We start from the raw sequence: 16,285 nt of genomic DNA on the forward strand, positions 1-16,285 counted from the left end.
AAAGGGAGCAACCAATAACGTGTTTTTTTTTTGTTACAGAACAAAAATAAGAATGCAGTGGAATCGTAGCAGATTATTTGCTATTTTTCAATTGCAACCAGTATTTATATGCTATTATGAAGAGCAAAGTCCAATTTCGATATTTTTTTTTTACTTTTGAATAATTAATATTCTTTAAAATTTAGCAGGAAAGCTTCAGCTAAATGACTTTCTGATTCTTTTAACATATGAAACCACGGCTTTAATATTATAATTTTGTATATATTAAAACTCTTTCAAATTTTGAATCCCTTGACATCAAGGGACAAAAACAAATCTCAAACAGTAGCATCCGTGACGATAAAATAATACACACCGACATAACAATGCACTACAGGCAAGAACAACAAGACGTAACTACTTACGATTGCCGTTTTTGCAACATAAACCTCCCACTAGAAAAGGCACCCAGATGCACGTATTGAACCACCACCCGAAGACCCCTCAATGAACGTTAATCAATTGCTACTCCAGTTTAGTTTAGACGTTTTGTATTTGTCACTCACTAGGAAATCATATCAACCAATGTATTCAAAACCCACTCTTACCAAATGCCAAAGCTGTTTTAGTAAATGATAAAAATAATACTGGTAATAAGACATGATAATGTATAAAGGTAATATAAGTAATAGTAATATAAGTAACACTGGTTACAAGACATGATAATGTGTACATAATGTTTTATTTATATCTATGCCAGCTTGCTCTTAATAAAAATTTCTAAAAAAAAAAAACACTTAAAAACAAGAAACACGGCCTACATGTAAATGATATGATGTTGTTCTTATGTGACATGTAGCTACACTCGAAGTTTGCAAACAATTATTTTATTAGCATACTATAATACCATGATTTCTTTAAGCCTTGTTTAAAACGTTTCCGTTACATGGTTCAACGGTCAACCTTGTTTGCTTCTGATGTAAATTATTCTAATACTCTCCTCCGTACTCCATTAAATGGAGAATCCACAAGTTTGGTGGTAATGCAAGTGCCAATGTACCCTCTCGTTTATAGAGTATAGATAAAGTATTGTAATTGTGCACACACATTTAATACAATTTTGACAGTTTGTACCCTTTAACACCTCTCTACTTTAACGTATACGCAGTATAAACGATGTATTACAATCGATAAACAAAAATTAAATCGAGATCTGAACAAACTTAAACATTTTACAACCACACGTAGTCCGAAAAACGTAGTTTTGTAATCCTGTCCGTTATTGTTAGCTTGACAACAGTTCATATATAAGTATTATAGCAAATATGTAGTTTCTCTAAACTTTGGAACCATTCCCAGTAAGCGTAACAGATGCTTACTTTACTTCCGGTTTATCAAAAGCCTGTATCTTGCTAATCGTTTAAGTTTGGTTTAGGAAATAATACTTATGTATTTCAGATTTCTTAAAAAACCTTCATAATTTGATACTTTTACTATCATATTTAATAAATACATTTCATACTCACATAAAAGATACAAAAAACGAGGGTTTTATATTCCGAACACTTATTGTTTGTTAAAAATATACGAGAAAGTTTAAAGGAGATCACTCCCGCTTTATTTTGTTTTGCCCCAGAAACTGCAAGACCAGCATGGCCGACAGGGCCAAGTTTAGCTTTAATTAAAATATCTCAAGCTATGATGGTCAATTTAAATTAATATAGACATGATTAGTAACAGAACAGTTGAATGAAGTAACCTTTGTACACGCTAATGATTGACTACAATATAACGCACGGAATTTAAAACTCAGTAAAACAAAGTGAACAATGAACAAGACATTGAGATAAACATCACATTTTTGTTATTGGGACGCTAATCTATCCTACACGATAATGGCCCTACACACTGCGTGCGAAAGCCAGTAAAAAAAGAATAAAATCGATGTAGGTTTTCCTCCATTTTGCGTTTCACGTTAGGTGTACGCGTGTTGGTCAACCCAGTGATTTGATTGGTCGCTATGATATGTCACATGACCAATGATCTGGGTGCTGACATAAGTTACATAAAATGTGGGTGAGGTGGGGGAGGGGTGGAGATTGTAAGTATGCGGTTATATGGTGGAGGTCGCAGGCAAGGCAAAATGCGGCTTAACACTTTTAACGTCTCAGATAATTAAGTCAAACACAATATTTAAAAAATAATTGCTTATAGTAACTTATGTCGTCCTCAGAACGAGCAAAGATTGCAAAACATTTAAGTAAAACATTTCAGCAAATAACAACTATACCTATGGAGCTGTTAGTGAACGCTCTCTTAGAACTGTGAGCTGGCCACAGACCGAAACGTTTTAAAATCTACAAATGAAAACTCCAACATCAGTATCGTGAAACCCAAGCACTCTGTGGCATAGACGACATACCTCATCCACATCATTATCGGCAAACAAGAAGACAATGTGGCTATCTTGTTACTGTAAGATAGAGGAATAATGTGTCCTAACTGCTAGACACATCTATGACATGTGTAGAATTCTCCATTTTAGATTTCATGGTGGCGTAAAATTAATTAACGGGGAATACATAGAGGCACATCCCTGAACGGAATAGAGATAACAAGATAATATTTCCTTTTAAAAGTTATTTCCCATATTAAAATGTATAGAACAAAGGGGAAGCAACCAACTTATGATTTTTTTTTGTGTGAGAACAAAATTAATAAAGCACTATAAACTAAATGATTTTTTAAATGTATTATATACTACGCTGTTAGTAATATTATCGTACTATAATTATATCTAAAATTTTGTCCATTTTTGATAAGCTATGGATTTTTGAATAATTAATTTGCTCTAAAATATGTTAAAAAAACAGTAGCTGAATGAACGGCTTCATTTTTCCAGATGGGAAACAACCGCTTTTTAAATAATGTGCGACTATTAATATGTACTAGAAATTTTGGATCCCTTGAAAATCAAGGGACAAGACTAAAGAGTATATGTCAGAGGTCGGCAATCTTTTGAGACGGAAAAGCCAAAAGTTGCAATACTCGTAGATGTACGTGTATATACCAGGGGTCGGCAACCTGCGGCTCGCGAGCCGCATGCGGCTCTTTTGATATCAAGATGCGGCTCCCCAGCTCCTTGCACAAATACTAATAATCTTAATAAAAAAATAAATATTTGAAATTAAAAAAAATGTTAGTGGCTCTTTAAAACCAGGAAAATTTTGAAAATTGTAACTTTTGGCTCTTCCGCTTTAAAAGGTTGCCGACCCTGGTATATACTCATGGAGCTGTTAGAGAACGCTCTCTTAGAACTGTGAGCTGGCCACCAGCTGGCGGAACTAGAAAAAAAAAGGTTTCCCCCCCCCCCCCTCACATAATTTTTTTTCCAATACGCGAGCACACGCTCTAAATCTAATCCAACACACCAAACCGAAGCCGACTTTTATGAGGCTTATATCAAAACGTTACCAATCGTGTATATTTAGACGTGTGCCCTGTTTTCCAGAAGTTTAATTAAATGTGAACAATGTCGGCAGTTCATTTCTTGGATCTTATTTGTTGGGGCGCGGCTTTGTCCACACTACCAACGAGACACACCAAGTCCCTCGGCGACGGCCCAGGTGTCAGGAGAGTCAAGGGGTTCTTGTGAGCTACCGGTTACATTAATACACGGGTGATGGGTGCAAAACAGTGTTTCTTCCAGGCATCTCTTAGTCCGCCCCCCGAAATTATCAAGTGCCGCCGGTAGATTCAAGTAGTAACCCCATCCACTTATGCAAGATCTAGTGGCGCTAAATCACTCCAATATGTAAAAAAAAAAATGTTAGGCCTATGACAAAAATCTTTGCGGGGCTCTACTCAACACCTTCCCAACTTTTCATGGTGATTGGGTAATTGATGCAGTAATGCATAAAAGACAGAAACATTTTTTTTCACATGTACATCTGTGTGTGGCCAGCTCACGCGTCGGATAACCTTCTGATATAGGGTGTGGCCATCCACAAATGACGTCACGTTTTTAACGACTTACAAAAAGTCAGACCCGCATTGTGGGGTCTGGCGGCCTTGTAGTTCCACCCGTTATGGCCAAAGAACGAAACGTTTTAAAATCTACGAATGAAAACTCCTAGACACATCTATGACATGTGTAGAATTCTCCATTTTAGATTTCATGGCGGCATAAAATAAGTAGACGTTAGATACATCGCGGAACAACCCTGAACGGAATCGAGACAACAAGAGAATATTTCTTTTTGTTTGTTGTCTCCCATATTAAAATTTATAACAATGAGGGGAAGTAGAACTATAAAACTGTTGTGAGAGAAAAACAGTAATAATACAATACATTCTAAAATGATTGTTTTATTTATAATACTTAACGCCCTTACTATTATTTTCTTTACTAGATTTTTGTCCAATCTTGACAATTTTTGGAATTCGGAAAAATTAATTTGCTCTAAAATATGTAGAAAAGCATTAGCTCAATGACCGGCTGCATTTGTCGAGATGGGAAACCACCACTTTAAATGGTGTGTGATTTTAATCTAATATAAAAAATTTGGATCCCTTGAAATCAAGGGACAAGGTCAAAATGTAAATTATATGTTGTTGTTCGTACATGACATGTGGCTGCACTCGATATTTGCAAACAATTATTTTACTTGCATAATTTAATACCATGATTTATTTAAGCCTTGTTTAAAACGTTTCTGTTCAACAGCCAACCTTGTTTGCTTCTTATGTAAATTATTCTAGTACTCTCCCCCGTTCTCCATTTAATGAAGAACAAACTAGGTGTGTGCTAATGCAAGTAGTATTGTATTGTACCTTCTCGTACAAAGAGTATACAAAAAATATTGTAAATGTGTACATTAATGTAATACAATTTTGACAGTTTGTACCGTTTTACAACTCTCTACTTCAACGTATACGCATAAAGGATGTATTACTATCTAGCAAAAAAAAAAAATCGAGACTTGGACAAACTTGGACATTTTAAAACCACCAGGAGCACAAAAAAAAACGTAGTTTTGTAATCCTGTCCGTTATTGTTAGCTTGACACAAATTCATATAAAAGTATTATAGAAAATATGTAGTTTTCTCTAAGCTTTGGAACGATTTCAAGTAAGCGTAAAATGGTGCTTACTTTACTTCCGGTTTATCAAAAGCCTGTATCTTGCTAATCGTTTAAGTTTGGTTGACGAAATTATTTTTTTGTACTTCGGACTTCTTAAAAGAAAATTCATAATTTGATACTTTTATATCATTTGATAATTTAAAATCATACTCGCATACAGCATAAAATACGAGGTTTTTGTCATCCGAACCCTTATTTTTATTTAAGAATATACGAGCAAGTTTAAAGGAGATCACTCCCGCTTTATTTTGTTTTGTCCCAGAAACTGCTAGACCAGCATGGCCGACACGGCCAAGTTTAGCTTTAATTAAAAAATGTCAAGCTATAATGGTCAATTTAATATAGACATCATTATTAGCAGAACAGTGAAGTAACCTTTGTACGCGGTAAATGATTGACAACAGTGTGAAACACGGCATTTAAAACTCAGTAAATCAACGTGATCAATAAACAAAACATTGAGATAGACATCACATTTAATTATTGGGACGCTAATCTTTTGTAAGAGATGATGTCAACGGTAAAAATGTAAAGAGCACCGCCCCCTCCCCCCCCCCCCCCCAATCCTCGCTACGCTTCTGACTGTCCCGTGAACTATGTCACGGACAGAGAAAAATATTATAAGGTTGTAGTAGCTAGTAACGGCAGGCTGTAACAAATCTATTAGCCAAGTCTGATGACCACTGATAAACATTGAAGTGATATCACAGAATAACAACTATACAAAAAGAACTCGTAGATGTAGCCTACGTGTATATACACATGGAGCTGTTAGAGAACGCTCTCTTAGAACTGTGAGCTGGCCACAGACCGAAACGTTTTAAAATATTCGAATAAAAACTCCAACATCAGTATCGTGAAACCCAAGCACTCTGTGGCGTAGACGCCATACCTCATCCACATCATTATCGGCAAACAAGAAGACAATGTGGTTATCTTATTACTGTAAGATAGAGGAATAATGTGCCCTAACTGCTAGACACATCCATGACATGTGTAGAATCTCAATTTTAGATTGCATGGCGTCATAAAATTAGTTGACGCACATCTCTTAACGGAATAGATAACAAAAGAATATTTCTGTTGTTTAATTGTTTCCCATATTTAAATATATAGCAAACAGGGGAATCAACCCACATACTGACAAGTTTGTGAGAAAACAATAGTAATAATACAATACAAACTAAAATGATTGTTTTATTTATTACATTTGACGCCGCTACTACTGTTTTCTTACCTAATATTTTGTCCAATATTGATAAGTTTGGATTTCTGAATAGTTAATTTGCTCTATAATATATAGAAAAACATTAGCTCAATGACCGGCTGCATTTTACCAAATGGGAAACCATCGCTGAATTGTTTTGTGGGAGTTGAAAAGAGTATAGAAAATTTTGGATCCCTTGCAAGCAAGGGACAAGGTCAAAATATAAATTATGAGATCACTTCCGCTTTATTTTGAAATGTAAAAGAGATCACACCCGCTTTATTTTGTTTTGCCCCAGAAACTGCTAGACCAGCATGGCCTACACGTCAAAGTTTAGCGTTAATTAAAAAATGTCAAGTTATAATGGTCAATTTAATATAGACATCATTAGTAACAGAACAGTTGAAGTAACATTTGTACGCGGTAAATGATTGACAACAGTGTGAAACACGGAATTTAAAACTCAGTAAATCAAAGTGATCATTGAAAAAGACATTTAGATAGACATCACATTTAATTATGGGGACGCTAATCTTTTGTAAGCGATGATATCAAAAGTAAAAAAAAAAAAGTTATGAGTCCCCATCTCAAGGATAGAAAAAATATTACCGTAATATTGATAAAAATATTCAAATAATGCAATTCGACCGGTAGGAAGGACCAAGCCACCTATCAAGAATATTGTTAAGTAAAATAGTAATCAGTAAATATCTGATTCAACTGTTACGTGAACTAAGTCACGGACAGAGCAAAGTATTATAATGTTGCAGTAGCTAGTAACGGCAAGCAGTAACAAAGCTATTAACCAAGTCTGATGACCATTTGTCTTGCAAGAGTTTACAGCCGGCAAGTAAAATTAATAATCAGGTCCGATGACTCGGGTCAACCCAATGTCCACAGTTTACGGCCTGTAGTAAAATTACAGAAGTTACTCAATAAACACAGTTAACTACATTCATAGGCTACATGTGCATTTATTTGTTTTCATAAATACTTGGTACATAGATAATTATTTTATGAGATAATAAGTTTTACAGTAAATAAAAATAACAAATGAAAAAATCCAATTCCAAGTAGCACGAGGGAGTAGGGACGACGGCCCTCAACTCCACGTGTAAAAGCCAGTAAGAAGAGAGTAAAGGCTATTCACCCCCCCCCCCCAATCTTAATATACACCTGTACTTTGCCTATCACGTGGTTAGCCCCTCCATCCTGACTGGACAGTGCTTTAGGTGTCCATGTGTTGGTCAAGCCGCTATATCAGATGACCAAAGTGGGTGCTGATTAGAAATGAGGTAATTGCTGGGGTAATAGACAAAGGCAAGATGGCGGTTTCAATACTTTTACCGTTACAGATAATTAAGTTAAAAAATTAAGACAAACAATAGCTCATAGCAGTTTTGTTGGCCTCAGACCGACCGAGAACTAAAAAAACGTTTTCCAAATATCTAAGTGAATTATTTCAGCAAATAAAAACTAAATTGAAAAAAAAAAAAAAAACAACAACTCACAGACATACTTTAATATACTCACGGAGCTGTTGGAGGGCGCTCCTCTCTCAGAACTTTGTGAGCCAGTCACAGATCGAAACGTCTTAAAATCTATGGATAGAATTTCTAACATCATTATCGTGTAACACAAGGACTCAGTCGCAGAGACGCCATACTTCATCTATATCGTTATCAATAAACAAGAAGACAATGTGACTATCTTTTAACTATACAATAGAGGAATAATGTGCCCTAACTGTAAGACACATCCATGACAAACCATGACAAACTTAAAATTCTCCGTTTTAGATATCATTGCAGCATAAAATTAACTGACGGACAATTTATCCCGGCATTACCCTTAGAGGAACAGATGCAAGAGAACATTTCATTTTGTTAGTTGTTTCCCATTTAATTATTCATTATAGCCAAGGGAAGCAACATATAACCTTAATTTTTGTATAAGGACATAATTAATAATACAACGTATGCAAAAATAATTGTTTTAATTATTACTTTTAACATAGTTAATAATATGATATAAGGTAATATTTTGTTTATTTTAGGTTATTTGTTAAATTTTGAATAATTAGTGTGCTTTAAAATTTATAGAAAACTTTACCTGTATTACATGCTAAATATTTTATAAAGTAAAACTACCGATCGATAATCTTACATTAACACTATTTTGAGTCAAATTTTGGATCCCTTGAAATCAAGGGACAAGATCATATTGTTTACCATATAATATTGCATACGAGCCGACCCGCGGCAAACATACGCCGCTATTTAGTTGTTTTATTTTCTACTTTTCAGTCATTCATAATTTGTGAATTTGACAGTACCAATGCTGCCACTGAAAATATTTGCTTTAAAACACTATCAGTAGGTCGCTAAGTACGATACTACCCCCATCCTCTTTTCCCCCAACCCCTACCCTACACCCCCCCAGAGGCGTAGCGACCCTTTCCGGCGCCCGGGGACAAACTTTCAATTTGGCGTCCCCCTCGGGAGCAAATTTTAAAATTTTTAATTTGCACCCTCCCCCCTCATCAAACTTTCGATTTGCACCCCTCCCCCCCCCCCTTCAAACTATTTATAATGCAAAGGTGGAGCTAAAATGACATTTTAATTTGTTTTACAACCCATTTTGGCTCCCCCTAAGGTCGGCGCCCGGGGGCATATCTACCCCCATGCCCCCCCCCCCAGAGACTTAGCGATGGGGGGGGGGGGGGTGGACACAGTTAAAAGTATATATTTTCTATATAAATTCCATTTCCTTCGGGGGTAGACTTTCATCGCCCCCCCCCCCGCCCCCCGAAGAGATGCCTGGAAGAAACTGCCTGTCAGCTGTCCATTTAACATAGACAACTGTCCAGCTGACCAGCTGTCCCTACCCCTAGCACTGTGGACGTTGCGACACAAGTTTAGCGAAGGTGGGTGTCCGGATCAATAGCGAGAGCCAGTGTGTCGCAATCACGTGACACACAGGAACAGGAAGCGATGGTCAACTAGGACGCCAAGCGGGGGAAAAACTAAAGTATACCTGTTTATTCTGGTACAAGATGCCACTGAAAGTATACCTGTTTATTCTGGTACAAGGCGTCAATGAAAGTATACCTGTTTGTTCTGGTACAAGACGCCAACAAAAGTATACCTATTTATTCTGGTACAAGACGCCAATGAAAGTATACCTGTTAATTCTGGTAAAAGACGCCAATGAAAGTATACCTGTTTATTCTGGTACAAGATGCCACCTGTTTGTTCTGGTACAAGACGCCACTGAAAGTATACCTGTTTATTTTGGTAAAAGGCGTCAATGAAAGTATACCTGTTTATTCTGGTACAAGACGCCAACAAAAGTGTACCTGTTTATTCTGGTACAAGATGCCACTGAAAGTATACCTGTTTATTCTGGTACAAGACGTCAATGAAAGTATACCTGTTTATTCTGGTACAAGATGCCACCTGTTTGTTCTGGTACAAGATGCTACTGAAAGTATACCTGTTTATTCTGGTACAAGATGTCACCTGTTTATTCTGGTACAAGGCGCCAATGAAAGTATACCTGTTTATTCTGGTACAAGATGCCACCTGTTTATTCTGGTACAAGATGCCACTGAATAATGTGCAGGCTAGCTGTTGATTATTACATGAGCAGACGATGGTGTGGCAGCTTGCTGTAAGAGATGGCAATGTTGATAGTGGCAACTTCTGCTCCAGGCCAACTTAGGGGACTGTCTGGCGAGTCACGCACCACTGACCCCATTGTCTGCTACAACCACTGTGGTCACGTTAGAGGCGTAGCGACCCTTCCCGGCGCCCGGGGACATACTTTCAATTTGGCGCCCCCTTGGGAGCAAATTTTCGATTTGCACCCCCCCCTCGAACTTTTCATTTGCACCCCCCCCCCCCCCTCAAACTTTCGATTTGCACCCCCCCCTCGAACTTTTCATTTGCACCCCCCCCCCCCCTCAAACTTTCGATTTGCACCCCCCCCCCTCGAACTTTTCATTTGCACCCCACCCTCAAACTTTCAATTTGGCGCCCCCCCTAAGGTCGGCGCCCGGGGACATATGTCCCCCCCCCGCCCCCCCCCCTCGCTACGCTACTGCACCCCCCCCCCCCTCGTGAAAGCAGCCTCCTCTTAGTTACCTCACCATAGTTTAAAATCGTTTCAAACTAAATTATCAGCCCGGCTCCACGATTAATGTAAACATTTAGCGTGAACACAGCTCACCAGACCATGTAGAGGTGGGGAGGTAGGGAGCGCGCTTACAGCTTGTTTTCTAGCGTCTCCCAGAAGAGAATTATATATATATATATATATATATATATATATATATATATATATATATATATATATATATATATATATACATATATATACATATATATATAATATTATTTTATAAAAATGAAATGTCACGATTTATTTAATACTCGTTTCAAAATACATGGTTTAGCCGCATATCCTGTATGTTTCTTCTGCAAACCTACTCTACTATTTCCCTGGTTTGTATACTTAGCGTAGAATCCAGTAAAATAGTAAAACAACCTTAGGTTGGTGTAAATACAAATACTTTGTTGTAACCACAAATACTGGTAGACCAACATGGCCAAGTTTAGCTTCAAATTTTAAAAATCTCAAGCAATAAAGATCTATTCAATATAGACAACATTAGTAACAGAAATGTTGATGTAACTATTGTAAGCGGTAAATGATTAACAACAGTGTGAAACACGGAACTAAACAATATATATATATATATATAATTCTCTTCTGGGAGACGCTAGAAAACAAGCTGTAAGCGCGCTCCCTACCACCCCCACCCCTACATGGTCTGGTGAGCTGTGGTTCACGCTAAATGTTTATAAGCAGAGCCGGGTTTAGTGACGATGATTAGGGGCCGATAATTTAGTTTAAAACGATTTTAAACGTAGGGGGGAGGGGGGTAACTAAGTGGAGTTTACTTTAACGGAGGGGGGGAGGAGGGGGGGGGGGTATCGTCCTTAACGAGCTACATATAGTGTTTTAAAGAAATATTTTCAGTGGCAGCGTTGGTACTGTCGAATTCACAAATTATGAATTACTGAAAAGTAGAAACAACAACAACTAAATAGCGGCGTATGATATGCCGCGGGTCGGCTCGTATGAATAATAATCGCTGATTCTTGGAACTGAGCAGTCGAATGGTAGAGCATGCGAATGCTAATTTGAAAGTTAAATTTATTTTTTCTACTCAGGGTTAGCACCCTAGCGCTCTATCGCTTAGAGCACGCCGTCCCACAATTTGTTTGAGTTAATAGGGCTGGTAAGTAGGTCACCAACCTCTCGCTTTCGTACTTGCCAGCTAGTATTTTTCAAACTAAACATGAATATTATTATTACATCGGATAACATAAATAAATAGACAAGTTACTTCCGCTGTTGTTACGTTATTTTAAATCGTAAACAATAATATTTGATAGACTACAGTATGTAGGATAGCCTAAAGAAAAATATAGCTTACATTAAATTGTTTGTTTTTTATTTAAAGAGCATCCATTTCGTTATTCTTTATTCGAATCCACAACAACTTGTCCTAAACGTAGTTATAATATTAAAATAATACAATTATTAAAATGTCGACCTACCGGTATTTTCTGATTTTATTTTTATTACAAATTTTATGATTGTTACATTTTGGGTTATCTTGGTATTTTGAAATCTTGAAGTTGCCATGTTTTTGGAGATCGTGTTCACAACTAGTATTTTAGTTTAAACTTTGTATCTCTAACTGGCTAACGAGATTTCGAATTTTAAGAGAGAGAGAACGAGACTTACAAGCCCTATTACCATTTAAGAGGCAATGTAACTAGGGGAGACTACCACTATCTGTTTTGCTAAAGATAAAACTAAGAGTATTGCAATATAACTTTATGTCATTGCTTTGTTAATAAAAAAAATCAACACATTTGTTAAAATGTTAATGGAAGAAAACATTTCGTTTTATTACTTTCTCTGTTTTTTTTTTAATGTGAATCATCATCATCAATCTCTCAATGCTACAATCATGTGCTGAATTATTGGATCTAAAATCGTTTAATTACATCACAAAATAAAGGAATAGAGTAAGTTCATTTTAAAACCAGTCTGCTCATAAGAAATATGAAGTAGCTTATGTGTTACTTTGACCGTTAGAATTTGAACGGATAATCTCTCTCGCCTTTTTTTTTTTCATTGACTTAAGTCAGACAATCATTAGAGCATGACGGACGCAATGACATAAAACGAAATGCAGGATTCGAACCGAACTTTTCAGTTATTAACCTTGCGCTTTATTATACGACCAGGCCGTCCCACATAGCCAAGACTATGTGTAAATTCACGGCGTGGTTGGAAGATAGAGAGCACAATTTATAACTCGAAGTTGTGAGTTTGGATTCCTAGCCTACAGAGTAGAACGTTCCTGAGTCCATACGAGGTTGATGGGTAACTGGTTATCGTTAGGGAAAGTAAAGACGGCTTCACATAGAATGAATCTCTCATTTTAAGCGTGATAAAGATTTAATACGTAAACTGATGTGAATTTGACGTTTAACCCATATTCTGCTAGCGTCCCACTTATGGGACGCTTGTAAAAAAAATTGCTAAAATTTATTAAAAACTAGTTAAAACACAAATTATGTTTCATTGTATTTGAAAATGGTTAGACTATTGAATTTGTGTGTGTTTTGAGAAAAAAATTAATTTAGAAAAATGTTATAGTGCCGGATTTGCAGGACTTGTCAAAATGGCGGAAAAAAGAAAACATGCGCACAGGAAAATGCATATCTTCTAAAATATTAACATTTTAAGTGCAAAATACATTTGAAACTTGTAGCAGTACCATATTTCTATCTGATAAAAATTTAAGAATAACAATTTTTTCTTACTACTTCGTTATATCAAGTGTACAACAAGCGTCCCATAAGTGGGACGCTAGCAACGAATGGCCCCATGTACATTGTTACACAAACGTCACATTTATTGGACACTAGCGAGAAACATATATGCAAATGTTTATGTTAAATGGTTATTTATGGTGAAACAATTGTTGACTATGTTAACTGCTGACTTTGGGGTGTTAAGTACTATTTATAGATATTTAATTATGACCTTGACCTATATTTATGCAGATTGTTACACAAACGTCACATTTATTGGACACTAGCGAGAAACACAGATGCAAATATTTATGTTAAATGGTTAATTATGGTGAAACAATTTTTGACTTTGTTAACTGTTGACTTTAGAAGGTTAAGTATTATTTATAGATATTTAATTATGACCTTGACCTATATTTTCTTATATATTATTGTATTAAAAATTGCAAATATTGAAAAACTTACATTTTATTTTTAAGTTTTCAGAATTACGCTTATTGAAGTATTTAATATCATTGAATACAAACTAATTTAGTATTGCTGTAAATTTACTAGCGCGTGATATTAAAATTATAACAAACCAGAATAATAACAATGGCCACGATTGAGGTGAAATGATTCAGTCATGGGGGTTGGATAACTCTCTTCATATAAGAGCTCAAGCTACATATAGCAGAAATGTGTATTAGCTATGTACTAGTGTCATGCCCCAATAATATTCCCATCCAAAGGTTCCCGATACCAGTTTTACTTTGTTAACTTTTAAAGGAGATTCCTGGTGTTAGGTTGGGAGCTGTTCGCATAGTGAGGTGCATACATGGATGAGAGCCATGAACACTCAATACAAGCCCCCAGAAACAGATCCGTGCCCTAGACATAAGATGTCTGCTGTCCTAATGTACGCCTGTGAGGGGGGGGGGGGGGATAGTGAGGGTAACAAAAGAGAAGATGGCTGGATGACATCTGGGACTGGACCGGATCGTCTTTTGCAAATTCACTGAGGGTAGAGTTTCTTTCAGGCATCATTTCGGAGAGGGGTGTGGGGGAGGGGGGGGGGGGCTCTGCCCCCAGAACAAAATGGAATTTATCTACAAAACATACTTTTACCAATGTCCACCCTTCCCCTGAAATTTAAGTCCCCCCCCCCCCTGAAAATTTCAAGTACGCCCCCCAAAAAATCAATTATTTATATTTAATTATATTACAGTTTCGATGAATAATAACAATATTTGTGATCATGTATGTATAATTAAATGTACTAGTCACAGCTTTACATATTTCCAAGTGTTGTTCACTTTGATGGATGCTAGATTGAAAGAAAACTAGACTTTTGAACAAAATTTCTACATTTTAGACCATGGTATGGCTAACCCAATTGATCATTATCATTATTTTTAGCTGTCCTAAACAATGTAATCATTGGTCTAACAATACAAAATCAGTATACAGCTTAATTTTCGCGTGATTAGCCATATTTCGTGATAAATGATTTTATTTTTCAATAAATGTACATGGGGCCGTTCGTTGCTAGCGTCCCATATATGGGACGTTTTTTAAAAAATCGATATTTTAAAAAGTATTGATTTAAAAAAAAAATCAATAGCCATTCCTTCATTCAGTGCCCAAAAGCTAAACCATATCAAAAAATTATAAAAATTTGAGACCTTGGGATAATATGGGTTAATATGTCTCCCTTTGAAGCGTGATAAAGATTTATTTAAATTACTAGTTTCAAGTTAGGTTTCTAGGATTCCGCTAAATTCTATTTAATTAATCAGATGTGCCATTCCACATTTATCAATTAAATTGATTCATAATATGACTCAGATTTTGATTTTTTGATTGGGATATATATATATATATATATATATATATACATTTAAAAACGAAGCAAAAATATTGACTGCATCTTATATATCAGTTTCAATACTTATATTTGTGAAATAATAAAATTAATAAATAACAATTTCTGTTTATTACCGTTAACTTTTAATTTTTACAACAAAATATTAGTTATTTCCCTTGATTTAAAAAAAAAATTAACGGGGAATAATAAAACACATCAATTTTAAACGAATTAGTTTTCTTCATTACAATACATTGGATGTGAAAACTAAAAAAAAATATTAACATTTACGTTAAACTTTTTGCCTCTCCCTACATTCCGCAGCTCTCCAGAGAGTCTCGCTAGCTACTTTTTAAAATTAATTATGGCGTCTATGTTTTATTATTTAACAAACTCTACTAATGTCCTGTACAGATGTAATAAATGGCCACATCATGATCAGTTACAACTCTGGTGATAGAGAAACGCTGAGAAAGGTAAGTGCATTCGATTCATTTGAATGTGTATTCTACTTCAGTTAAGAGTTAAGGCCGTGTGGTCGAATCTAAGAGTTTTCAACAGCTAACCCGAACGTCTCGAGTTCGGATCTCTGAGTCCACCGAGATCTGATGGATGCCTGTCTCACGTTAGGAAAAGTAAAAAAAAGGCTGGGCATAGTGATGACTGCACTAACCCTTCATATGCCGGGATCAACGAAATAGCTGAACTCTACTTGTAGTTTGTTCTTGGTTAGACAAAGGCTATAGAAGCAAATCCAAAAAGAAAAACTGACTAAAATCTAAGTCAACGGTACACGGCGCATAACAAGTCGATACGTATGCTTAACTGTGTTTGAGGGAATCCTTGTACCACTATAATTTTAAAAAGTGTTTCTGCAAATATTTAATTTCCCTTACCTATCACTTTACTTCATGTAATTCGATTTACATATTTTTCTGTAACTTCCCATTGAATACAAACATTTTCCATAAGCTCCTTAGATTTTTCAAGTCCACTTCCCTTGGATAATAGAATACATTATTTTTGCAACTTATTTTTTTCCCTACTTCAATGAGTCTATTAAAGTAAACTCTTCCTTTATTCAAATGGACTATTTTAAAACTTAGTTTAACGTAATTTCAAATGCATTCAAACCATACAATTTAAACATGGCCGTAACCTTTACATTGCTAGGTGTACAACACATTGAAAGCCGCGGGTTATCGGACCT

This window comes from Physella acuta, unplaced genomic scaffold (genome assembly GCF_028476545.2).
Source record: "Physella acuta isolate Inbredline_101_S28 unplaced genomic scaffold, ASM2847654v3 ptg000136l, whole genome shotgun sequence".
Lineage (NCBI taxonomy): Eukaryota > Metazoa > Mollusca > Gastropoda > Physidae > Physella > Physella acuta.